We start from the raw sequence: 26879 nt of genomic DNA, 5'->3' as shown, positions 1-26879 counted from the left end.
CACACACACAAACACCTTCTGTGCCCTCCCAGCACAAACACAGAGGGGTTTAGCCTTGATTGGGTGTCACTTCAGGCTTCTAAATGCATATTTTATCGATTAGTTTGAGAATACCCTTGAAGATAATCCCTTGAATCCCTGGCCAGTGTGGGAAGGGGACTGAGTGCATCTCGTTTGCCTCATTAGGCTCCTGCTCTCCTCTGCCCATGGAGAATTCCCACTGTTCCAACTGCCTCTTAATTATCCCCCTGACAACACCAGAGCTGGCAGATAAAATCCACAGTGCTGACTTTGCCCTGCTCTCTACGTGGCCAAATCAGACACTGGCCCCAACTTTGGTGGGCTCAGAGTTGCAGAAATAGAATCATAAAGGTTGGAAAAGACCTTTAAGAAGATCATCAAGTCCAACTGTCAGCCCAGCACCACGTTCACCACTAAACCACGTCCCCAAGTGCCACCTCCAGACATTTTTTGGACGCTTCCAGGGATGGTGACCCCCCCTCTGCCCTGGGCAGCCCATTCCAATGCTTGATAACCCTTTCCAGGAAGAATTTTTTCCTAATGGAGCAACCTGAGACCAAAAATGATGACCCTTGAAGGGGAGGGAGACAATTGCTCTCCAAGACAGAGCTGCTGTTTCACCACCTGCAAGCACCCAAAGAAATCTTGTGATGGGCAGGTTCTTGGTGCAAGCAGGTTTGTGTCTCACTGCACATATCTGGGGTGGAAATCAGCTCCAGGCAGTGAGTTTGGAGTGTCCCCTTCCTCTCACCCCGTGCTGAGGAGTGGCAGATGTGTCACAGATACACAACTCCAGATTTTCATCTATCACAGAGCTGGCAGGGAGATTTTATGGCTGTTTTTAGTGCTGTGCTATTAATCTTTACATTTGATTCAAACTGTGTATTAGGGGATGGCAGCTACACAGTTGCAACCTTTTGAAATGCTAATTGTCAAACCAAAGTTTAGAAAGACTCTTTCAAAGCAAAGTTGCCATTATTTGGAGGCTGTGCTCTAAATGCAAGAGCTCAATTATCTGGAGTGTCAAACTTCTGACACCTTTGCTGATCCATAAAAACAAGGGAGATTAAAGAGTTTTCTGGAGTAGAATCTCATTTTTATGCTCAAGGTTATTTGCTGAATTATACATTGTGGCCAATCCAAAGCCAGTCTAATGATCAGGAATATCTATCTGTAAATATATCTATATATTTGTGGTTACCTACAACACCTCAATGGAGGGGTAGCATGAAGTTTGTGGGAACACTTCCATTGTTTTCATGGATTTTTCTGAGCCAAAATCTTGTTTTTTAAGACGAAAGAACAGGAGCATTGGTGACTCTTTCAGATTTTTTACTGTCTTTTTAGAGAAAGCAAATGATTTCCTTTATTGTTGCCTTGATTTTCTCTGCTCTTAGTGCCTGGAAGAGTTTCTTAGAGGGGCAGACACTGAGAGTTATGTAAAAGATGAAAGATAAAGCACGAAAATGCACTTTGGGGAGGAATTTGCATTTGCAGCTTAACATTCTGAGAAGCTGTGCCTGCTGTATCTCCCCAGAGCAGAGGAAGATATCATCACTTCCAGAGGGGAAGGAGTTTTCCTGGTCCTGCACTAGGAATTGCTGCTCCCTGTGCACGACCAGCTCCAGCCACAGCTCTCCTCAGGACAAGTGATGCCACGACAGTTTGAACAGAAATACTTATCAGGGAATGAGAAGAGGAAAAGGGATATCTAAAAAAATTTAAAAAATGCAGCCCAGGGCCTGAGTGCTGCTTAAATCCCACTTGTATCGGGTGGGTGATATCAAATATTAACTGACAGCATCCTCATCTCTTAGTAAAACTTACTCATGAGTAACCTCACTGCTTCTGGTGCCATCAGCTCTGAGATGCTGATGAGAGACTCAGCCTGGTGCTGAGCTGCACCTCAGTGCTGGCAGACTCTTTGCAGACTTTTGACTCTCACCCCAGAATTGCAGCTGAGTGGCAGCCAGGTGAGTCATAACTTCATTTTACTTATTTCAAACAGGAGCACAGTGTGTTGTCCTGAGGCAAAGGAACAGGGCAGGCAAGAGCTGGAGCGTTTGCAAGGTGAAAAACTACATTTTGGTCACATTCAGGGAGCCACATTGCACTCTAGAGCATCTAAAAATTCAAAAGCAATTAAAGGTCATGAGCCACATCAGTGATCACTTTGCTCATGCTTCAGTTCACCCAGAATTTATGGCTTGTATTTTTACTGGGTGGTGCAAAGGGCATAATTTTTCAGAATGGGCTGTTTCATTTTTTTTGGTGTCCCTTTAGTGATGAGAGAGTTCCACTTGTGGCCGTGACCCCTTCTGAACAGGGGGCCTTCTGCCATTCCCCTGGCAGGGTTTTTCTCTGGCTGGCAGAGCCCCTTCCCCTGTCACCCTCAGAGCATCACAGACCACTGAGAACAGGGAGAGTCCTTCAGTGTGCCAGGCCACAGACCTGGGGACTGGGGCAGCTCTCTGAGAGCACCTGGGGGAGCCACTGGGGGTGTAACCACGGTTTGTTCCTGTGGGAGTCAGACAACAGACCCTGAGGAAGAACCACCGAATAAAACTGACCTTCAGGAAATTGCTGAAGGAGGTGAACCCCCCAAAAAAGCTCATCTGCCATCCCAAAAATCAGCACTGCCCAGGCACCACTTCCACTGAAGGTACCACATACACGTCCTGGTGCTCCATCAATGTCAGCAGAAGCTCAGTGGGTTAAGAGCAGAGTAGTTAAGCACCAAGATTATTAATTAAGGGGTTAATATGCCTGGCTGAACTTTTGTCTCCATTACTAAGAGGGTTGGAGGTGCCAGGACTGATGATTAAATGATTAAATGGACATGCTGGGGTGCAGTCAGAGGACTCCCTCCCAGCTGGGTTATCCCTGTTCCAAGAGACCTTCCCCCTCTCCCAGGGCAGTAACGTGGGACTCGGCTCTGCAGCCAAACCCGACACAAATCCAGCCCTTGCACATGAAACAGAAAAGTTCAAACACAAACCCAACTTTGTTGCTTCTCAGTAGCTCTCCAGCTGAATAAAGACTCAGCTACATCTTTATTGGCCTTTATCATCAATAGCTCTTTCCTTAATGGTGTCTTTAAGGCGGTTTTATCCCACTTGAAAAACGACCGAAGGTGTTTCTCTCTCCAGCTCTTTTCTGAATCCCTGCTCTGAAGCTCCCAAACAAGGCCAAATGTCAGAATCAGCTTTCAGCTCTAACTAACTCTGTGCTGCAGCCTGTTCCCTTTGCTTCCCCCGTTCCTGACACCCTGACATCCACACTGGGGAGCCCCAGGGGGGAGCTGGGGGCGATTTCATCCCTCTGGGAGGAAAAAGCTGCCTTTCCACATCCCAGCCAGCCCTGCTCAAAGTCACCTCCGCTGAAGCGAGGAGGAAGGAGAGCCAGGTGCAAGGTGCACTTGGAATTTAAAGCTCCTCAGGTTTCAAAAGGAATCATAATAATTTCATGGGGAGCTCGGGAGCTCCGAGTGCGGCACGATTTCCAAGGAAAGCTCAAAGTTTTCGGCAAGCTGCACGGAGGATTAGCAGACTGTCTCCCTCTCTGTTTTAAAATGCATAAACAGAGCTGAGAGGTAACACTGAACAGCTTCAAGATTGCCAAGTAATGCTATAAATCAGTTCTGTGCAAGTTAAGGACTTGAGCCCCTGGCATATATAATTTTATATATTATAAAAAGAAAAAAAAAATACGCTAATGCTCTTCTGGAGCCAAGGCAGCAGAAGGACGTCAAATGAGGATGTACAGGAGGGCTTGGAGTGCCAAGCTCAACTCATCTAAAACGAATCACCTGCTCCAAAGACCCAATCAAGGCTCAGGATGCCCCTTGGAAGCTTCCAGATCCAATCCAGGCTCCGAACGCCCCTTGGAAGCCCCACTGAGACGCTCCTCGTGCAGGGAAAGGTGATCCAAACCCAGCGGGGCTTGGCAGGGTCAGAGCAAGAGAAGGCTGAGGTCTCCTCGTGGTTTGGAGTCTTTCCAGGTTGGATACCTCTAACAAGAAGCATTAGTTTCAAATTAAAGCAGGGCCTGGACTGAACCACTCCCACCCTCTGGGCTCGACCCCCACGATGGAGCTGCACTTCCAGCTCTTGGCACCCATCACCTCCACGAGTTCAGGCCAGGATACAGCTGCAACCTGCAGTTCCTGCTGTGTTCCAGCACATTTAACACCTCCTAAACGTGGATAAATGCAAACCCAGGTGCGCTGCTGCACTTTGCAGGCAAAGTGCTCTCGTGTTTCTTTTTTAAACCGCGGTAAATAAACTGTGTCCGAAAGAAAAGCGATCTGTGCAAGACCACTCTGGATGTCCACGTGTTCCCATACCCCTGGTAATGCATTCCCTGGCATCTAACCTGCCTAGGAGCAGGGATAAACTGCAGCTGTGTCTCTTGGATGAGATTATTTGGGATGCTGTGAAAACGTGACCTTTGGCTGGTGAAAGAATATCTAAAAAAAACCCCCATCCTCAATCTGGGGAGGGGGGGAAAAGAGCCATTTGAGCACAGTTTGAGATCTTTGTTCCAAACCATCATCTCTCTGCTGGCAATCCCAATGTGAAACATGACTGGGCAGCTGAGCAACTGCTGCTGTCCAGAGCTACAAAACTCAGTGTCACTTTTTTGTAACTTAAAGCTCATTGCCTGGGGATGCACAGTAGGTGCTCAGGGAAAATCCAGGAGTGAAACTTTCTTTTCCAGCTGTGGACTCTGGTCACCATGAAAACCCAAGGCAGGACCACAGGACGTGGCTCTGACCTCCTGGCCCAGCACCAGGTTTGTGGGAGGGCACTGGCAAACTTCAAATCATAGAATGGTTGGGGCTGGAAGGGGCCTTAAAGATCATCCAGTCCCACCCCCTGCCATGGGCAGGGACACCTTCCACTAGCCCAGGTTGCTCCAAGCCCCATCCAGCCTGGCTTTGGACACTTCCAGGGATCCAAGGACAGCCACAGCTTCTCTGGGCAACCTGTGCCAGGGCCTCACCACCCTCACAGGGAACAATTCCTTCCTAATATCCAATTTAAACCTACTCTCTGGCACTTTGAATCCATTCCCCTTTGTCCTGTCACTCCAGGCTCTCTCCATTTTTCAGGTACTGAAAGGCCACTATTAAGTCACCCCAAAGCCTTCTCCTCTCCAGGCTGAACAATCCCAGTTCTCCAGCCTTTCCTCCCAGCAGAGCTGCTCCAGCCCTTGGACCCTCTTGATGCCTCCTCTGGACCTGCTCCAGGAGCTCCATGTCCTTGCTGTGCTGCTGGACCCCAAAGCTGGAGGCAGCTCTGCAGGGAGGTCTCACCTGAGGGGGCAGAGGGGCAGAATCCCCCCCTGCCCTCTGTGGGATCAGCCCAGGGGGTTTCTGGGCTGTGTCACCTCCAGCCTGTCCCCCACCAGCCCCCCAAGTCCTTCTCCCAGCAAACACCACTCGAGAGCCCAGGGGGGCTGGCTCAGGAATCCCACACACATCCCTCCCCTGGCCTCGGGGAGTTCTCTGACACCTCAGCACCTCCTCTGCAAAATGCTCTTCGAGAGCCTCACACTTAATACAGCAATAGATGAAAAGCTATAACAAAAGTGATAATAAAACAGCCCATGGAAAAATCAGGGGGACAAAGGAACAAAACATTTTGAAATGAAGCTCGTGGCAGAAAGGAGCCTAAGGAGCTGTTCTGACGCTTTAAGATCTAATCCATCACCTTTTCTGCTTGCTGGTCTCTTAAATTTTTCATTTATTTATTTATTTATTTAATATTTTTTCACGGGGCAATTTCATAAAAATAGATTTGGCGCCTTGACGTCGCTTTAAGTGCCGTGGGGAAGAGCAGATAAAAGGCAATAATACAACTAATGGAAATAAACTCCACAGCATTAGCTGGTCAGGAGCACAGAAGAAACCACCAACTGGCTGGTAAACGATGTAATCTTTTTTATTTTTTAGCTGGTTTGTTGTTTTGTTTTTTTTTTTTTAATCTCTGGTGTATTGCATCAATGCATAAAACTCAGAGGTGAGGACACAGGTTTCCAGGGAAGAGATAAAGTCAAAATGAGTCATTTCAGAACAGCAAGATGATAGCAAAGATGTATGCAGCAACCCTCCTGATTTACTTCTCCTGCTAAAGGAAGTGCCAGATGCTGCTCCTGTTTCGATTGGTATCTGGAGCTCTGGAGAGATTGTGCCCATCACAAGACACCCAGACCCAGAGAACAAAATCAACTCCTTCAATAAGGAGGAAAAAACCAAAAGGGAAAATCCCACTTTGGATTTATTGGGTCACATTTCTGGATTTATAGGGGTCATTTTTATCGACTCTGGTGCATTTTCACCCACGAGCTCGAGAGGGGATTTTCTCTCTGTGCTTTGCAGCAGCAGCAAGAACCTGTTCAGCAGAGGGAGAGCAGAGAGGTTAATCTGAGGGAGCCCAAAAGGAAGAGAAAAGAGGAAGCCTGGGGGGTTCAGCCACCTGAGGTCACTTCATGAGCAGAGATATGTGTTCCCTGTCCCTTCCCCTTAGCACAGCCATCCTTTTCCTGCCTCTGTTGGCAAACACACACTGGGAAATAAAATATACATTAATTATCGATAGTTCAAACAGAGTTACTGTTAATTAGCAGGTGTGTAGAGCTTTGGCTATCAAAGTGCTTTCTAATATGAAATGATTAAACCTTGCAGTGTTTTCCTTGTGATGAATGAGCAGGTTGTTACCCTGCAGAGGGGCTGAGGCAGATGAAAGGTGGGATTTCCACACTCCTGACTTTCACTGGGAAACAAACCCCCCTAATCCTGTGCTGTAACAGGGCTGAGGGCTGGCGTGACCTCATCATCCGTGTGTCTGTCCATCTGCCTGTCCTCCCTTCTGTCCTCTCCTCCCAGCAGTGATTCCAACATCCAACCAGGAAAGGAATTCAGAGAGTGGGAGGAAAGGAAAAACATCTGCTCTGCCAGTGATAGATTTGATATCAAACTCCTCAACTCACTCTGTTCCAGCAGGGCTGTCAGCAGTGGACAGGGAACTCAACCAAGGAAAAGCAGGGAAATGCCTTCTTTTGCCTCACATCTCACAATGAACAATAACCTGACAGAGAAACAAGCCCTGATTAAGACAGGATTGTTTTTTGGGACAAGCCAGTAATGAAGTATGAAGGGAATCGAAGACTTGCTGCTCACAGTTATTAGCACAACTCCAGATGCCTTGAAATTGTTTTTTTCAACCACAATAGGTAATTTTTTGAATGATGTGCCTAACAGGGACAAATCCTGCAAGCCAGAGGAAGCCTTCTATTAAATTAACAAGTATATTTTCAATTCCTTCAAAACAGAACACACTTTAATCTGATCTTCAAAGCTGGAACAGAAATGTTAAATGTCTTTCAGAAATGATTCCTGCAGAGGGGATCTTGGCAAAGGAGATCTGACACGAGCATGTGCTGCAGCTCAGCACCTCTGCCACGAGCTGGAGAGCAGGTTCTGACATTCCCTTGTGTCCTCAACTACTCCAACAAGCTGCAAAGACTAAACCCAGCCCTGGGCAGAGGTACAAGCAGGAGGCTGATGCAGCAGAGATGTCCCAGAGAACTTAAAGGAGCTCATCCCTGAGCATGTGCCTTCCCCATGGGTGCTCAGATTTAGGCACAGCTGCCCCTGCTTTCCCTGCAAGCTCTGTCCTGAAGGTCCTACTTGCTCTTTTCTTGTAGTCTGGCAGAACAGCTTTGAGTTGATGCCCAGCTCCCACCACACCAAGTCCTTTTGCCCTGCATTGCTGACCCCGGGCTGGGTGAAGCCACAGGCAGGGCACCTCTGTCTTCACACGGTGCCACCACACTCCTGCACACCAGGGACATGCTCAGCCTGGTCTCTGCCTGCTCAGTCTGGCAGCTGCTGACACGGGCAGCCCTCATGGCCGAGAGTATCATGGATTTTTTGCCAGGACAGGTCCCAGATGACAAGTGGGGTTCTCACTGCGTCCCCCATCCCCCAGGGACGTCACCAGGAACACGGCTGGTTTTTTGGCAGGAGGACTAACCTGGACAGGAGGGTGTTTCTTTGGCCTGTTGAACCCACCCTATAATTTCCCCTATAAGATATTTGTTATTTGCCCCCTCACAGAGCTGTCCCCCCCTCCCAGGTAAATGATGCTGCTGGAGTGGAAACGAGCTCAACCAGCACCAAGTTCCTCACAGGGGAGTGGTGAAAATGGTTGGGTATTTTTCCCAGTGTAAGATAGTTTGCAGCAAAGGGGCCTGGGGCTGTCTGAGGGACCATCTGCCTGCCTCAGGCCAGGGGCTGGGCTGCTGGAGGGCACCCGGGGACACACACACGTGTAGGACACGTGCACAGGGAGCAGAGACACAGCACAGGGAGCCAAGGAAAGTGAGGCCCAGGGGTTTATCCTGCCAAAGTCCATCAGTGGGACCTCCTCTGCAGGTGGGACAGGCTCCACAGGGCCAGCTCAGAGCCCCACTGGCATCACTGAGCCCTGTTGTGCCTCGTGTGGCATCACGTCACAGTCAGCACAAGTAATTATTCAAGGGTGCCCCAGGCTATAACAATGGATTTAAATACAGAACAGCAAGCAGGGTTAGAGTCTGTGCAACTTAGTTTGTCACTTCCTTCAGCTCTTCTCTTTAAAAATGGGTCTCTGTGCTCACAGGGGTTCCCAGGCTGCCTGTGCAGGAGGTGACGCTTGGCTACACTCAGATTGAGGTCACCAAAGGCTTCCCTTCCCCAGCCAGACCCTTTGGAAGTCCAAAGGGCAATCTCACCATGCTGGGAGGGATGGGAAATCCCTTCCCAAGTTGCTGTGGGGTTATATCCAGCAGCATTCCCAGCCCCAGCATGCACAGAGCACACTGTGCCACTGCTGGAGCCCACAACACACACGGATCCCCAGCTCCAGACCTGCTGGACTCGAGCTCAGCAGAGCCAAACCCAGCTCTTTGCTCTCTCCTTCCCTCCCAAAAGCTGCCTGTGGGACAGAGGATGAGAAAGTCTTGGAGGCACTAAAAGCTCTGCATTGCTTCCCTGCCCTGGTGGCAGCTCCCCCTGCCCAGCCCATCCTCACCCAGAGGGAGGGCAGGCAGAGCTCTGGGCTGCATGAGTGCATAAAACTGTTTGAAATGGAAGAATTCCATAAGAAATCACTTCCTGATTGCCAGGATGATCGTGTCACTCTGCATCTAATTCCTTGGCTTTGCAAGAGGCTGGCCTGGAGTCCCTTTCCAGGAAAAACAGCGACAGCACCACAGAACCCTCCCCAGTGACTGAACTTGTCCCTCCTCTGTGGTCCCCTGACTACAACTTCAGTCATTAGCTATCCCATTAGTCCTGGATTCAATCTGCAGCAATGCTTATTTAGGCCTACAGGCAATTCCCTCACCTTTTAAATGCTACTGGGGAGTGCTTAGAATTCTTTTTTTTTTATTTTTTTTTTTAAAAAAACCAATTTCAGTTAATTTAATTATAGCTGGAATTTAATGTTTAAAAGCCATCAGCTTAATAAGTACCAGGGATCTGTATCATTGTTATCAGCATCTTTGAAAACTGCTGAACAATGTCTGTGCCACTTAGAGGATGCAGAGATGGAGTTGGGAGATAACTCCATGCAGCTCCCTCCCCTCCCGTTCCCAGAGGCACTTCCAGCCTCTCCAGTTCCCATTTTTCCATCTCTCAGGCTGGTTCCTACATCCCAGAGGCAGTTCTGCCCTGTGGAGCACAGGCATTTGCTCCCACCTGCTCCCACGTGCCTGTTCAACGCTCAGACCAACATCACAGCTCTAAAGGTCAGCCAAAGCCAGTGACATTTTCATTTATTTCCAGTCAAAGGTGTCTTGAACTATCATGTCTGAGCTAAGTCTTGCAGCTGGGAGCAAAGGGAGGGTGTTCCCAGTGAGGAAACTCTGTGTGCCCACAGCAGTTGGCACCAGGCCGTGCCAAAATCCCTCCAAATCCTTTTCCTGACTCCCAGACTCGTGTGGGATGTGTTGTCCTTCATATTTGTGGGTCAGTGTCACCTCTCTGACCCAGTGGCTCAGGGCACCCAGTTCTCCCATCCCTGCTTGCCTTGCTGAGCCATTTTTCCTTGGGAGAAGCAGGGCTGATCCTCATGAGCACTGAAGTTGGGAATGCACAACTCCTGACTGGCCAAAGCTGTTTGGGAACAGCCAATTCCAGTGGATAAACAGCTCTTCCCAGCCCTCTGCACTTGGAAAAGGGCTGGGGAATCAAGGAGTCCAGAACTAGGATAATTCTAGTGGAAAACTGACTCTTCCCAGCCTCCCAGTCCTTCCAGGGATAGGTTTGAGCTTTGCTAAAGCTGAATTCCCTCCCCCCTGAACACACACACACACACAAATCCTCCCACTCCCTGCTCAGAGGGTTTTCCTCCTGCTTTGCCAAGGTGTAAATCACTGCACAAGGTGCAAGGCAGAGCCCAGCTCAGCTCTGGAGTCTGGGAAGAGCCCCAGTGCACAAATGGCTCTGCTGAGAATAACAAATTATCATCTTATCTCCACTGATGCTGCATTTTATTGCTTCTTAATATTTTTCCTGGGCTGTCCATGGCCTTTTATCATCTCTCCTGCACTTGATCACAGCTTTATGGCCTGCTGTTCCCTCCCCAGTTTTTTTTACCCCCTGTCTTATTGGTCTCTATTTCTCTCTTCCAAACAAAGGCTTTTTGCAGCCACCTCGTCCAGCCTGGCTGCAGATATTCCTCAAGGTTCAGTTGTTTTCTGCACTGTTATTTGCAATTTATCTGATTCCAAAACCTGACATTATTCTTGGCTGTGATATACAGTTGCCTGGCTATTGCTAACCATGTGCAAGCACATTATTCTGCATTGACGAATTTTATTTATTTATTTAGCTGCCTCCCAGGTTTGGAGCAGCATTCACTGAATTACAGATTTTGATGCCTGCAAATCATAACCCCATCACACAGATAAGACAGAATTCATTACTGCAAGCCCTGCCATCACATGGAGGAATTTAGGTCAAACTGCTTTGTCCTTGGACAGCATCCCTGGAGCTCCAATTCAGTGCATCTCCCCTTAGCACACGTTCTGTCTGGCCCCTGAGGGAGCAGTGACATCACTGATTTTAACTGGAAACCTCGAGACCCAGAGCTTGGTTCATCAGGAGCAAAACTTTGGGCTGCACTGGACGTGAGAGCAGAGCAAGTTCAACCACAAGCACATCCCCTGGAGGTGATATCAGAGCTCCCATCCCCTGGAGGTGATAGCAGAGCTCCCATCCCCTGATGTGCAGGCAGGAGAGCAGCCCAGAGGTGGGCAGTGAATCCAGGTCACGGATGCTGTCACTGAGGACACGCTGGCACAACGTTATGAGAGCACAGAAAGGCTGTAGTTTCACTTCCCTGGGCCTTCATTCCCTGCCAGCAAGATCCTGGACTCACAAAAGGATTCAAAAGAGTAAAAACAAACATGAGGGTTTGGAGTGATTCTACCTCACTTCAGGCACTTAAATGGGATTCCAAGTTCAGACCCAATGGCTGATAGCAGTCATCAGAAAGGCACCTCTGGAAGCTCTTTGGCTGCAGATGGGCTGAATTCCCTCCTGGAAGTGTTCCCCTATTTCTCTTATGGAAAACTCTGCTCCCAGCTCAGCTGCCTCTGACAAAGCAGGAAAATCCCATGGCAGGATGTCTGAGGGGGACCCACCCCAGAGCTTCATATCCTGTGAGCTCCCATGAGAGAAACAGTCTCGAGGTAACACACACTCAGCCCTGAGCTGCTCCCTGGGGTCTGGGACCACGAGGTACCCTCTTAACCCATCCCCCCCAACATTCTTCCCACAGGACACAGACCACAACCTTCTCCTGCCACCTGTGTCCCAGGGGATGTCACTTGCTCTGTGCCAGCACAACGAGGTGGGACATGTCCCTCATGTCCCTGTCCAGAGCTCCTTTTCCCTAATCACACTGACTTGATGGATAGCTGAAGAGAACTCCAAGGATTCCTTTTTATGCAGAGCTCTCAGATCCAAATCAGCAACAACAGAGACAGAAGAGACACAGAGGAATATCCATAAGTTACCTCCTGAGAGGTGGCAAAGCAACATCCCTGCCCTTGGCCCTCTCCAGCTGAGGGAAGGTTGGACAAATCCAGCTCCCATTGATCGAGGGGATGATGGGTTTGTGGGATTATTGACAAAGTGCTCTGTAATCACCCTGCTGTGACAAGAAAGGCAACCAGACAGGCCTGAGGAATGGGGAGCAGAGCAGGGGTTTGTCACATATTAAACACCCAATCCCCAGGGCTGCACACCCCATTAGAGGCAACAGGGATGAGCAGCAGGGGCTGTGGCCACGCTCCTCACAAGGGTGGGCAGGGGGTTTGCTCTGCTTTTGGATCCAGGAGCTCACACAAGGGAGAAATGTTCTTTCCTTAAGAGCTTTCCCTTGGTGGGTCTGGTCTGAGAGAGCACTGGCACCCAGCTGGAGGGAGATTTTGTTCCCACTATTGTAGAATGGTTCGGGTTGGAAGGGAGCTTGAAGCTCATCTCATCCCACCCCCTGCCATGGCAGGGACACCTTCCACTAGCCCAGGTTGCTCCAGCCTGGCCTTGGACACTTCCAGGGATCCAGGGGCAGCCACAGATTCTCTGGGCAACCTGTGCCAGGGCCTCCCCACCCTCCCAGGGAACAATTTCTTCCCAATATCCCACCTAACCCTGCCCTCTGGCAGTGGGAAGCCATTCCCCCTTGTCCTGCCACTCCACACTCTTCTAAATAGTCTCTCTATGTTGGGACACAGTGGACACAGGCAGGTGAAATCCCTGCACATTTGGAGGTGACCAGGAGCTCTATCAGCCTGTCTCTGAGCCCTAAATCTGGGCAGAATCATTAATTTAGGTTAATTTGCCAACACAACCTCCAGAGCAGAACACTCGCAGAGAAGGCAGGGTAAACCTGTGTTTCCCATAAAATACTGTGTCAATTTATTCACAATAACCTGCTCAGATGCAGAAACCACCTAAATTATGGAGAGGCAGCAGATCACTGATCACTTATGTCTCTGAAAACAGCAAACAGCTGCCATCAGTTCTGCACCACTGGCAAAGGGTGAAGTGTTTGCTCCCTCATCCTGCACTCCCCAGAGCCCTTCCCAAAGCCCAGCTCCCAGTATCCTGGAGACAGTCCATTCATGTGCAATCTTAATTTCACAGGGACTAACAAAAAAGCCATCAAATGGTAATAACTTCAACTTCCAGCTTGTGTTATATTTGAACTGGTGACCTTGAGGAGAAAGACATTATCGAACCCCTGGGCTACTTAGTCAGGTATTAAGAACAGATTTGTCTCCTGGTGTCCAGAGCTGTGGTGTGGAGGTACTGCTAAACAGCCAGGGAATTCTGTCCTGGAGAACCTGCATTGCAGAGATGAAGTAGCTCCCTTAACACGGATGTAAAAGTCTTTTTTTACTTAGAATTCAACCAACAGCACAAATTTAGATGATCACCAAGTACTATGGAGCATGAGGCAAGGCAAATAAATCCTAATGCAGCTGCTTAGTAAAGAAAGTGGCAAGAGAATTTGGTGGTAGTGCTGCAGTCTCCTCAGGCTATGTCACATATTTTACTCGTTATGACCTTCAAAAGGGAAATTAGAAGACTAAAGGCTCTATTTGCAAGAGTGACTTCAAGCAGGGTCATGCTCTTTCTGCATCTTGTCCCATTCTGGATTCACTAGGATGGGTCCAGGGTACACTAGGAAGCTGTTAGTGGGTTACATCAGAAAATGTAAGAAAATTCAGCCGAGGGAAAGGATGTAATTAATTTATACCAGCTAAAAACCTGGCTTAAAAATTAAGGAGTATGATTAGCAATTAGAAACCCTCTCTATCTTTCTGTAGGCATTATAATAAGAGATGATTTTCATTTCTCACAAAGATAAGTCGAGTTGGCTCTGAAACCACAAGGTAAGACCATTCTGCAACCCACGTACAACCCACACACAGATTTTTTGGTGAGAGATGAGAAACAACATAAGAGCAAAAAAAAAATAAGCTCAAATTAACTTATATATAACTAACCCTAACTTCTTACATAACCACTTATAAGACACACTATTTTGGGGGGATTTGGTGGGATTTTTTTAACACACAGAACCTGGGAAAGAACTGGAATGTCTTTCCTAAAGGACAGTATGGATTTTTTTATGTGGTAACACAAAAATGTGGGGCACATCCAGACCTCCAGAGGCAATCCATCACTGCTGGAACAGGCAAGGCTCAGGGTGAGACTGATGGGCAGGAAGCCCTGATGGGCTCAGGCTGGATATGGATGCTTGGATCAGGATGGGAATAGGGCACTTAAAGCTACATGAGGGAAATGGGATCAGCTCGAGGACAGGATGGAGCGACACAGGGACATCAGAAGGCTGAAAACCACCGATGACTCCCAGGAACTCCCCGACCATTTTATGTACTCTGGTTTAGAGATGCAAGAGCCTCGTCACAAATTTGCATTTCCTGTGACAGCCTGCTCACAGAAAATGTACTTAAAGCAAAGCCAAGCCAACACACACAGTCACTTCCCTCGGTTATGAACGATTTCACTTTACTGCTTCACGTGCACAAACTCAGAGCAGAGCGAGTCCTGCCTGAGAAGGGGAAGAACAGTCATCTGAGAGTCTCAGAAGGAAGCTAATCGGTGTCTAACCTAAATCATAAAAAGACCTGTAATTATACCGCTCAGAATTAACACGGAGGGCTCCTAAAAAAGCCCATTTTTTAAGTTAATTTACGCCATTATGAGACCTGTCGCTTCCCAGCGATAAAAGCGGGGCCGCTCCGTCGCAGCTCCGCGTTCCCCCGTTTGCTCGTGCCAGCTGCACCCAGCACAAAAGCAGTTTTCAATTTATTTTTATTGCTCCTCTCTAAAAGCATTCCATTACGGGGATATGAAGTTTCAAAGCACCGCCGGCGGTTTATTTGCTTGTTTTGCTGGAACGGAATAAACAGGGATTTTTTTCAGGAGCTGTTGGTACAACTCCACGGTGTCTGGAAGGGTCAGTCCCTGTTTGCTCGCTGCAGCCCCTTTTTAATTCCCTAAAGGGGTTGAAACTCGGACACAAACCGGGTTGGACACTTTAATTTTGGTGTTACCACGTTGCACAGAGGGGGTTTTTAGGACACGGGATGAGATTTTTAGGGAAAATTGAGAGAAAGTCCGGCACGGGGCTGTGTGAGCTGAGGAGCAAAATGAAGCTTTGCTGTGCTGTTTAAAAGAAAAAAATATTTTCATAAAAGTGTTGCAAAAAAGTTTCACTTGAACTGAAGGTTTGAATTTGTCGAAATCAGGTCAGAAGCACAAGGTCCTTGTGCAAGAGGCATCCTGGTGACAGGACAAGGGGGAATGGCTTCCCACTGCCAGAGGGTGAGGTTAGGTGGGATACTGGGAAGGAATTGTTCCCTGGGAGGGTAGGGAGGCCCTGGCACAGGCTGCCCAGAGAAGCTGTGGCTGCCCCTGGATCCCTGGAAGTGTCCAAGGTGGGGTTGGACAGGGCTTGGAGCAACCTGGAAATAGGGGAAAGTGTCCCTGCCCATGGCAGAGGGTGGAACAGGATGAGCTTTAAGGCCCCTTCCAACCCAAACCATTCCATGATTCCATGACCCTTGGATTCATCTCTGCTGCCATTATCTGTCTGAGCAGTTGGTGTGGAACAGCCCCCCAGGAGCTCAAGCCCCTCAGCTCAGTCCTGGGGTGTCCCAGAGGAGGGACACGGGCACCGTGGCCCCCACTGCCACCAGCCCTGCCGAGCTCCTAAACCAGACTGGCCCAGAGCGAAGCCTCACTGACTTCTCAGAGGGGTGGATTTTAAACCTTCAGCTTGAGAAGTGCTGAACAAAGTGCTCAGATAATGAGAAAATTGTCTTTATGTTGTTACTCCACAAAGTAGCCCCTTTCTGACCTGGCTGTGACTCGTGGTCTTGCTCCCAAGGTAAGGGAGGTTTGGTGCAGCTTGCAAAATAAACCCACATTTTTTAACCAGTTCTTTTATAGCCTTAAATAAACCAGCAAACTTGGATAGAAGTTGCAAAATTGTATTCTTAACCCAATTTACAAGATGTCATTGGAATACCTAACCTGGTCAGGCACAATATATCCAACTATTAAACTTAGAGCCAAAGAAAATATATGAAAGAATTCTTTTTTAAAGCCTAGACCGGGGTTATTTTACCAAGTTACCACGTGAAGTACAGAATCAGAGCTTGCACACTGTCCTGACCAAATTAGAAAGTTATACCAAGAGTAATTGCTAGCCAATAAAAAAATAAAAAAAAAAAATATACAGCCAGGTCCTCCTTTCCAAGTCTTTAAATTCCTTCATAAACTAATCATTTCCCAGTGGTGTTGGACTCAACAATTTGATATTTTATTGCTTTTAGGGTCAGAAATTCACTCACTATATTACGGACTCAAGGAAAAAAAAAAAAAACCTGGAAGAAAAGATTTGTGTCTTTTTTGGACAGTAAAGCCAACAAATCTCTTGCACTGCTTGCTCAGAAAATACAATTAAGTAGACTGTAGTGGACTCTCTTGAAAGAAGATTGTCTGGATTGAGATGTGAATAGCCTAAAAGCCAAACGTGTAAAAATCAATCCTTCCCAGTCCTTTGGGATACGACTGTTTGGGAAAAAGTTTGCTCTGATTTTCCTGTCTGTCTGTGTGTGTGTGTGTATAATTCTTAGAGCAATCAATATAAGTCCCTGAAATGAGGAATTGCAGCGATCAAAGCCTGAAAGGTCTGGCAGATGAGGAGGGTTTGCACAGGATTTCTGGGCTGGCTGTCGGGTCTAATCCTTGGAGTGCTCAGCCTGACAAACAGGGCCTGGGATGCAGATTCCTTAAGCTGGGCTCAACCTGCCTTCTTGCCTGTGGGATATTGGGAAGGAATTGTTCCCTGGGAGGGTGGGGAGGCCCTGGCACAGGTTGCCCAGAGAAGCTGTGGCTGCCCCTGGATCCCTGGAATAAAGAGGTTCTTCCTAATACCTAATAATTTAAACCTGCCTTCCTTATATATATATAAAGTCAGAAAGAAAAAAAATAGATCTATGGATTCTGGAAGCACCTACCAGGACACAGCGAGGACAAGGCTGCACAGGTGACATCCCAACCCCAACAGGCCTCCTGATGTCAGTGCCACCCTGACTGCACTCCTACAATCTCATTTCTCTGTCCTACTTGCCCCCTCAGCACCAGGATCCAACCTCCAGCCACTGCCAGCATGCAAACAATAAATAAGGGTAATGATGATGAATGGCAGGAGCCCTGTCCTCAGGCTCTCACCTTCAGCAGTGGCAGACCCTGTAATCTCTCTATTATGAGCTTGGACCTTTCATATTCAGGCTGCACTTAAGGCTGTGCTGCTGCAGTCAGACCACATTTTATGAATCATCAGTTAAATATATGTAAAAATCAATTACATTATATCAGTGTGCCCTGCATCTTAACTGATGCCATCTTTCATCTTCCTAATGATCCAGAAGATCTGGAAATAATTAAAAATCACTCTTGAGGGTCCAGCCTTGTCTTTCTTTTTTTTTTCCCTTTATAAAAGAGGAATCTCATCTTCCACTAAGATATGACATTCTGAGCTGAGGCAGCAGTGGTTTAATGATGGGATTATTGCCAGGGGAAACGGAGTCAGCACCTCAGCAGGACAGTCTGCATTGATTCATCTACTCACTCCACTGAATTCCCAGGACCAGGGGCTTCCCTGGAAGCAGGGAGGGCATTTTGGAAAATGCAAACCAGTGTGCATGAGTGGGAATTGTTGGGCTGGTTGGAAGGAAGTTGTTTCACGTACAAAGTACGAGGGAGACAATCACATTTCACAGGGTTGTTTGTTCCCAGGTTCTTCTCTGGTCTCTCAGCAATAAGATAAAAATCAGAACAGCTCATCTGGGGCTTGCCCTGGCATTCCAAGCAGGCACAGCTCTGCCATGAGGACAAGCACATGAGGTGCCAGGACACCTGCACAGGCAGAGGAACAGGAGGACCCTCCTGGAGCCCCCAAAGCCACCTGTGAAAGCATCACATAACAAAGACTGAGCTGGGTAAAGGAGACAAGGGCGGGTCAGCCTGTGACATGTGCACGTGGATGTCCCCCCCTTCACTTCCCTGCATGGCTAAAGTTTAAATCAGGCTTCTTTTCATTTCACTACCAAGAACACCACCTTCTCAAGAGAAGCAGTGACTGAAGGCAGTGGTTTTTACACTTCTGTGTGACCCAAGAGCTGCCTGCAGGAGTGGACAGGTCTGTGCAGGAGCTGTCCAGGACCTCCTCTGATTATCTTCCTAAACACCAGTGGGCTCCAGTCACCCAGACCCCAGCAACAGCTCTTCCCACTCAGGCACACAGAGACCATCATTTCCATGAGCAAATTCCAGCTCCTGTTGCTACCAAATCAGGCCAAGGAAGCTCAGCATTTCCTGTTAGTGCTGCAGGAAATTCAGCCCTTTTTTTTTTGCATAATTCACATTAAATCTGACTGGAAACCAGGAGAACACCAACACACCTGTAACAGGCTGCAAATCTAGGGCCAAATTCCCTTTTATGCCAGATAAACCTCCCTCTTCTCCTGTGTTTTCAGTGGGATTTCACTGATCCAAAACCAAACTTCATGTTAAACTCAGACCCTGGAAGCATTTCCTGAGTTTCTGGGTTGCACCAGGGTGCTGTCACCAGCCAGCCAGCACCAAACCCAAAAGACAGAACAGAATGGCTTCTTTCCCTATTGCTGAGATAATAAATACAGTCATGAAGAAGAGAGGACACATACAAATGGCTGGTAGCAAAGAGCTGCTCTTTAATGCCAGCCAATAATGTCACGCTCCTCAGTCTTCCTAAATTTAGATGATTAGCAATGACCAAGCTCTGCTCTCTCTTGATGCATCACTTAACCCCCTAATCAGAAAATCTATCCCGTTCTTGGGCTTTAGATTGATGATGTCACATGAAAGTTGCTTTTTTTTCCAGCAGACAGAGCCATCACAGTCAGAGTGAGCCAGTCCTGAGCATCCCTGCCACGTGCCCCTGTGATTGAGAGGAGTGATATCACCCATTCTGTTGGGGAGTCAACTGCACATCACTATATTTAGGACACATTAAGATGTCACAAATGGCTTTTTATTTTTTTTTTATTTTTTTATTTTTTTTTGCAAAGAATAATTTCATTCATCATCTTAATGCCAGAACTTACTGCCTCTTTTTTTTTTTTTTTTTTTTTTTTTTTTCCAATTTAATAAAAGCAATGAAAAAATTCATTGATTTTTCTCTCCTGGAAGAAACTTTTTTTTTTTTTTTAATTGGCAACTGCAACTCTGATGTTGCTCTGTCCTCCTGCCCATGCTGTCACTTGGCCATCCCAGGCTGTCCCACACTGTGTTTCATGGAGCCTCTTTGATGTTTATAACTGGATCTGGTATTTTTGACACTTTTATTTTGCTGTTTTCCACATTTCGCTTGCTAAATGCTGCTGCTGCACCACTTTCCCTTCCTTCCTACATCCTAAGAGTGTTTTTTACCACATGCCTCTCTTTCCTTCCACTGATTCACACTTTTTCTGCCCAAAGATGTGAATTAACTCAATTCTTTAACTCCTCTGTCTTTCCAAAGTGATGTTTCAATTGGGAGCTGCTGGAACCCTCCTTAAATTTGCTTTTCATTTCCCAGCAGGTTATTAAGGGACTCTTTGTGGAGCCTATGAAATATCCATCCCTGGGGGCTTTTAAGTGTTGGTTAGACAAAGATTTGTCAGAAGTGTTTATTGGGATTTGCTCTTTGCTGGGAGGAGGAGAAGGATCTTTTTCTGCAGCTGGATGAACATCCCACTCCTCCTCCCAGCAGGAGCCCAGCCAGGCTAAGAGGTGAATATTAGGAGGGAGAAATGTTATTATTCTTACAATCTTTATCCATAAATCTCAGTGATTTATAGGTTGATGCTGCTCTGACTTCCCAGGAATGTTGTGCTGCCAGACATGATTCAAGTTCATCCCCACAGTTGTACCCAGAGTTTGTCAACAGCTTGAGTTTCTCTCCAGAGCTGTTGCAGGGATGTAGTTTAGTGATATGTACATTTATATTTTTGTTTCTTTTATCTTTTAATGTGCTCTCTGATAAGAGAAAATCCAAGGAAATACTGGGCTTTTTTTTTTATTTTATATTATTTTTAAAGCCTCTGGGTTATAGAGCCTGACTTCAAATCAGTCCTGACCTTTTGTTCAACAGCTAAAAATGTAAAAACACATAAAAATGTCTATTTAGATATTGGTGGGGGAAAAGAAGTTCATTGATTTTCTAAGTTTGGGAAGCTCCCAGGGTTTTTAAGAGGCATTTGTTCCTGCAGAAGGAGACAGCACTGAGGGTGGGGAAGGGCATTCTCCATTTCCAGAGAAAAAATATATATAAAATTCACTTTCCAAATGGATGAGATGCTGCTGGATACAGCACATGGGCTCCTCCTAGAATTTCACTAGGAGGGGGAATTTCAGCAGGATACAGAAGATTTGTTGAAGTAAATGTTCCTTGTCCCACCCAGAAAAAGGCTTTTGGTGGATGTTTGTGTTTTTAACCCTTTGTTGTAGGGGAGAAAGCATCTTAAGAACAGATTTGGTGATGATTCACATGAATGTTGCTGCCAGGAAGAGCCAGATCCTTCAATATTTGCCAAGAGACTGCACAAAAGTGGAGGAAATTAATACTTAATTCCAAACAACTTTTGATTGAGTTTGGATCTCGTGGCTCTGTTGTTACCCAGTTTTTACTTGCATTTCTAGAGCAATATCTGTGTGACAGCAGCTCCTGGGCAGGGACCCTCCTGCCCCAGGTCCTGTGTTCATAAGAGGAAGGGAAGAAATAGGTAAAAATGTATTAAAGACCAGATAACAGGACGGGCTGGGTCAGGGGAGAGAAGAAATCCCCTCCTGTGGAATGGGAACTGAAGCACGGAGAGATAAGACAAAGAAACTTTCCCTTCACCACCCTGGCAAAATCTGAAGCTCATTTTTGGGAGCAAACCTGCTTTAGGGGCTCTGCTGCTGCCCCACCAGCATTAGCAAAGCCTTCCAGGGGTGAACAATTAGCAGCCAGCTTTAGACAGACAGAAATCACCCAGGGCTTTGACAATTTGTGTCAGGGCAGGAATTTCTCGTTGCCTGTTTGTGTCCCTGGGTGTTCTCAGTTCAGCTGGTTTGCCAACACCAGGACAACTTATTGAAAGTGCAGCAAATAAATCTAGATTTGCATGTGTCAAAGGCAACCTCTGAAGCAGAAGAGCTCTCAGGAGCAAGCTGTGTGGTGGGCAAGGGCATCCTCAGAGGAGCTTCCAAATGCCACCCTGATGCCTTCAGGAAGTCCTGGAGCTTTGGAGAATAGATAAGCTGTGGCTGCCCCATCCCTGGAAGTGTCCAAGGCCAGGTTGGATGGGACTTGGAGTAACCTGGGCTAGTGGAAGGTGTCCCTGCCCATGGCAGGGGGTGGAAAAAGATGAGCTGTAAGGTCCCTCCAACCCAAACCATTCTGTGATACATCTCCAGTTTCTGCAGGAGGAGAGTTTTTGAAGAGCCAGAAACTTCAGCTTCAGGCCAAAGAGGAACCAGCTCAGTGTTTCCTTGAGTTTGGTGGCTACAGAACATCTGCACTGCTGGGAATGCAGGCTGGGAAGCTCAGAGCAGGCAGGGAGAGCGAGAGGCAGGTTCAGCATCAACTCAAGCAGCAAGGAGCTGCATCTCCAGAGCTGCAAAGCTCTCAGGGCTCTGCAGATGAAAGCACCACCTCAGCAGAACTGTTTTAAAAGCATTCACTAAAAGCTCAGATAAGAACAGCGCCAGTTTAGCACGGATTTGGAATTTGAATCGAATCCAAACCTTGCATTTGATCCCCATCACTCTAATGCACTTCAGATTTAGGCCAGGCAGGGGGTTTTGGGATGCAGGTGTTTAATGGATGGTGGCTGAGACAGGGATACCTCAGAGGGAACACACATTCCATTGGAAACATCTGTCTGTGCTGCAGATGGGAGATCTGCAGGGTAAGATGAGGAAACCTTAAAGGAATGAAAACACAGAGCACAGAAAAACAGGGAAAGAAATAGCCTGAGAAAAAATCTCTTCCTAAAGCAGGACAAATGATCAAATATTATCATATCCACCTAGAAGAAATCCATCATATCCAAGGCATCCCAAACAAATGCTCTGCAGGGAGGCAGGGGGAGCTTTGGCAAGGTCAGTGCAATGAAAGGAGGCCTTTTTTTAGGATGGGTGGACTGGGGCTCCTGCAGGACTTTGAAGCAGGAGGCAGGATCTATATTCAGCAAAAGACCTCCTGCATTTCCAAATTGCCTGACCCTGGCTCACCTCTGGATTGAACTCCTCCATCTCCCCATCTGAAGTGATGCCCTGAACTGGCATTAATGGGGGAAATCCCAGGGGAGTGACCTGAACTGCATTACAAAGGTGGGAGGATAAGAACCTCTTTGAGGAAGAAGATTAATTAAATATGATGGCTACAGCGTTTCCCAGCCTGGGAAATTTTACATTCCATGGGAACACACTGCAAAATATTCTCAGAGGTTTTATCTTTCCGTGCAGAAGTGGGATTTATTAGGAGCATTGCTCCTTCTGAAAGTATCTCTGGGTGGGATTGGTGAGTAGTCAGACAGTTCATGGGCTGTCTGACCTCACCTGGTGCACTTTAATACACAATTTAATTTAGTAGGAACCTTAGGCCAGTTCTTTGTCTTTTCTCTAGCTGGGCTGAGCTCAGATTGGTGTCTCCAATGCAGCATTCCCTGCTTTTTCCATGTGTTCAGAGCTCCATCATTTAGCTCAGTCATTTTTGGAGCTCTGAGACCTGGCTGCTGTGAGGGCTGGCTACGACAAGTGCAGGTATTTTATCTCAAATAAGCATCTCAAAAAACCCCACAGAACCCTTGTTGGAAGCGTTTCCTGATGGCAGGAATTCCTTCCCTGGTGCTCAGGGTTGTACAAAGGTGATTTATTAGACAACTCAGTGCTTAACTCCCAAAAACCAGTGGAGGTAAAGGGGATCTCTCAGAGTTTCACTCACAGGGGGTCAATTCTCAGCTCAAGGGGCCCAAATTTCACCTGGATTTTCAATAAAAACTTCCAAAGTACTTTACTCATAAGACTTGAACACCCTCAGCTACTAGTTAGGCATCAGAGGTAATAGAATCTAATTTGTCCATTCTTGGAAGAGTAAAACCAACTCATTTATTTTCAGGTGATTTCAGTTACCCAAATGTATTTTCTTCAGCAAGATAAGGAAAGACAACCAGACCTGAGAAAGCAGTTGCTTGAAATCATCCAGTGTTACTTCTAACTCGGATTGAAAACACTCTTCCTTTCTCTAAACTTCTAGAAATAATAAGGCACTGAAATTATAGAAAAACATGAGTGATAGGTTTGCTAACAAACTAAAGAATAAGTGAATTTTGCCTCAGACATTGCTGGAAAACCTGCATTTCCTAGATGAGCTCTATTTAAAAAAAAAAAAAATCAAATCAATACATATTAGATTAGCTGCATTTCAATTTTGACTCAGTATTTCAGACTTGGCTAGTTTTAGGCAGATTAAACTCAGAGCATTGGATCCCTCCCGAGTTTAGGGGTCATGGAGTTGACCCACTGAACAGACCGTGGATTAGGAAATCAAAATGGCCAGAACACATCAGTGTTTCAAGGAGGAACTGCAGTTGCAACACCAGTTCAGAGCACACTCTGCTCATTTTCTGCTTCTGAAAGCCTCAATTTATTTTCCCCAGAGCAGAAGGAAGAGTCGCCTTCAAGCAGGGAACACTCTGGTGAAGCTGAACAGCTTCCAGGTTTGTGAAGGCAGCCAGGAGGAGTTAGCTGGAGTCATTTTAGAAACAATAGGCATTTGAAGTGCTCCACATTACAGCAAGCAAAATGAATTTTCAGCTTTGTAGGCAAAGCTTAAAATCCTCAGCCAAGAACTCGAGTGCTGCATTCGGGATATTTCGAGGTACTCGGGTTTCTATCACCAGGTAAAGCTGAAAAAAGCTGGAACTTCTCCTGCTGGATTCAAGGCTTTAGGAAAAAGCTTCTTTCCCCCTCTGCACCCACAAACCCACCTGGGCTGGGCTTTTCCACTGAGGCCCTGGCACAGGGTGCCCAGAGAAGCTGTTGATGCCCCATCCCTGGAAGTGTCCAAGGCCAGGTTGGATAAACTTGGAGCAACCTGGGCTGGTGGGAGGTGTCCCTGCCCATGGCAGGGGGTGGAACTGAATGATCTTTAAGGTCCCTTCCCACCCAAACTATTTTATGATTCCTGGCCAAGAGGCTTCACCTGGATCAGAACCTGCTCCACCCTCCAACCCACCAGAACCTCAGACAAAGTGCTGCTGTCCATGAACAGCCACTGGGTTGTTGTTTTTTTTTTTTTTAACCTTAGTTAAAATGGAACAAACACGAGGCTTTATAGAAAGTGGCAGGTTCTTAATTATTGTTATAATTTATTTAGTGTTTCCTGACAGGAGCTCCAACCTCTTCTGCAGAAGGTGCTGAGCACACAAGCCATTTGAAAGGACAGGCACTGCCTCTAAGTGCTTTTCTGGGGGAACTTGGACAACAGAGAGCTCAGCAAATTAGTTGCTAAAAGGAACTAATCCAATTGTCTTTCTTTCCAAGTTTCTTTTTTCAGACTCTCCAAGACTTGATTTTCTCAGGTGCATCTACTCTCATACACTCTGGTATTTTGTTTTTAAACCAGTGGTTCAGTCATTCAGGGCTCTCCACAAATAAAAACCAAATTATCCTGCTAATTTATGATGTTATTCTTGCCCCACAGATGGGTTTAACTACTGCTGGTATGAATAATTTCCCTGACAACGTTTAAAATTAATTTTCCTCCAAAGTATCTAAATGCAATTTTGGAAACAAAATGCTGGTCTCACAGGTTTGATTACGTGATGGGCTGAGCCATAACCTCTGAACCTCATCTCAGCCTGGATGATATTTCACTAATAAGTAGATTCTTTTTGAGGCCAAAATACTCTTAAATTATTGCATCCACCCTCCTATACCATTAGGTGCAGGCTTTTCATCCTTTCTCACCATTTCTTTAGACCTAAAGACAATTAGATGAGGTCGTGGACAGCAACTCATTTCATGTATGACCTTCACCAGGACATTTCTGTTGCTCATGTTTCAGCTTTCTAATGTACAAAATAGTCTTTCCCCTGCCAGGAAGGTGCACTGAAACCTCTGAACAAAAACCAGTTCAAAAAACCTCTGCTCCTCCAACCCTCCCCTGCCCCATCACAGCCCTGCTTTGACACTCGCTGCTCCTAAAAAAGCAAACTCACATCCCCTGACGCTCAGAACGAAATCAGGCCAAGGTTTTATTCTCCAGTGGGCAGGCTGTAATTAATAAATTACTCAGTGGAAGGAAATCCGGGGAGGGAAGTGGCATTCTGGCATCTCCTTGTGCCAGGCTGACCCAGGGAAGGAGCCCTGCCCGGGCTCGCCGGCTGTCGCTGCCAGCAGGGCAATCCCCACTGCAGCTCTGCTCACCCAGCAGGGCTTCACACGAGCACAAACCACCCAAAAAACTCCCTCCACGGCGCTCAAACGCTTTACTTCAACTGCTCCTCTTTAAAACAACAACAGCAACAACAAAAAAGGCAAGAAAGAGAGAGGCAGAAGCAGCATTTCGCAGCACACCCCGGCATGTGAAGGGTTACTGCTCCCTTTTGGAGGTATTTTCACAGAAAGGAGTTCGGGTCACCTCAAGTCAAAGGCTGCCTCGGCCTCCCCATGTAAATCTATTTAAATGAAATGTATCCAATAAGATCCACAGGAGATAAAGTCCATCAGCTCTGAGTGGCTGCTTTGGAGTCTGGATTGAAAATTGTTTTTGTGTGACAGGGAAGGTGCTTAAGAGAGTGAAAAGGAAAAAAAAAATCATTCAGTGAGTTAGAAAATTACTCCAACTTCTAGACCATGTCAAACTAAATATAAAACAAACAAACTATGGCAAAGGAATGAATAATTTAAAGCAGCAGTTCCTATATCACATCAGAAAAGGCATTTGTGGAGCTTTGTACTCACTGTTTCCGTCCATGGGCTTGTGCTGGAGCCACTCTCCTCCCACTCAGAGCCTCCTGCAGGCACAACAGCTCCCAAATCTCTTGTCTCCTGGTGGTTTCTGTCATGGAAAGCAGCAGCTCCAGGCTGCAGGGTTGGAGCAGCACTGCCAGGAGCCACTCAGAGCTGACTCTGAGCACACACCTAAACTTTTCACCTATATTTTATCCTTTCCACGCACTTTATGTCCTATTTTTATCCTTATTACAGGAGCACAGTCAGCACCCAGAGGTGTTCCAGAGGGCCTGGGGCTTCCCAAAACCAAACCATCCCTGCATCTCCTGCTGGAATTCCTACAGGCACCCAGAGAGCCCCACCAGGGCAGAATGCCCCTGGCCAGCACCTCTCCCTGCCCTCATCCCACCTGCTAAAAGAGGAGCTGGGCCTCAGGGTTGGGGTATTTAAGAGCCTGCTGATGGTCATTAGAGACAGCTGATGGTCATTAGAGGCAGTTGATGACATCAGAGACAGTTGATGGTCATCACAGACAGCTGATGGTCATTAGAGGCAGTTGATGACATCAGAGCCTGCTGATGGTCATTAGAGGCAGTTGATGACATCAGAGCCTGCTGATGGTCACCTGAGCTCAGCAGCAAAGTTCAGAGGCTCCAGATGGCAACAGTGATGTCCTGCTGGGAGATCCCATCCTTGTCCCCAGCTCTGTGCACATCTTGCTTCCAGTGGGGTGATG

General features: G+C 47.0%; 1 long non-coding RNA gene across 3 annotated transcripts; it reads right to left on the bottom strand.

Moving 5' to 3' along the window:
* Positions 1–6351: 6351 nt before the first annotated feature.
* Positions 6352–26638, bottom strand: LOC120324471. Of its 3 annotated transcripts, XR_005565812.1 has the most exons (5): positions 26553–26638; positions 26153–26249; positions 23361–23454; positions 7015–7112; positions 6352–6416 (listed from the first exon to the last, which is right to left on the bottom strand). It is a non-coding gene; the product is annotated as an uncharacterized LOC120324471 (long non-coding RNA). The 3 variants fall into 3 exon arrangements; XR_005565811.1 differs by lacking the exon at positions 26553–26638 and having other exon boundaries at positions 26153–26541; XR_005565813.1 differs by lacking the exons at positions 23361–23454; positions 26553–26638 and having other exon boundaries at positions 26153–26541.
* Positions 26639–26879: the final 241 nt, after the last annotated feature.

Source organism: Pipra filicauda, unplaced genomic scaffold (assembly GCF_003945595.2).
Source record: "Pipra filicauda isolate LSUMZ 115617 unplaced genomic scaffold, ASM394559v2 scaffold549_size319169_pilon, whole genome shotgun sequence".
Taxonomy (NCBI): Eukaryota; Metazoa; Chordata; class Aves; order Passeriformes; family Pipridae; genus Pipra; species Pipra filicauda.
This window is presented reverse-complemented; position numbering and strand designations above follow the sequence as displayed.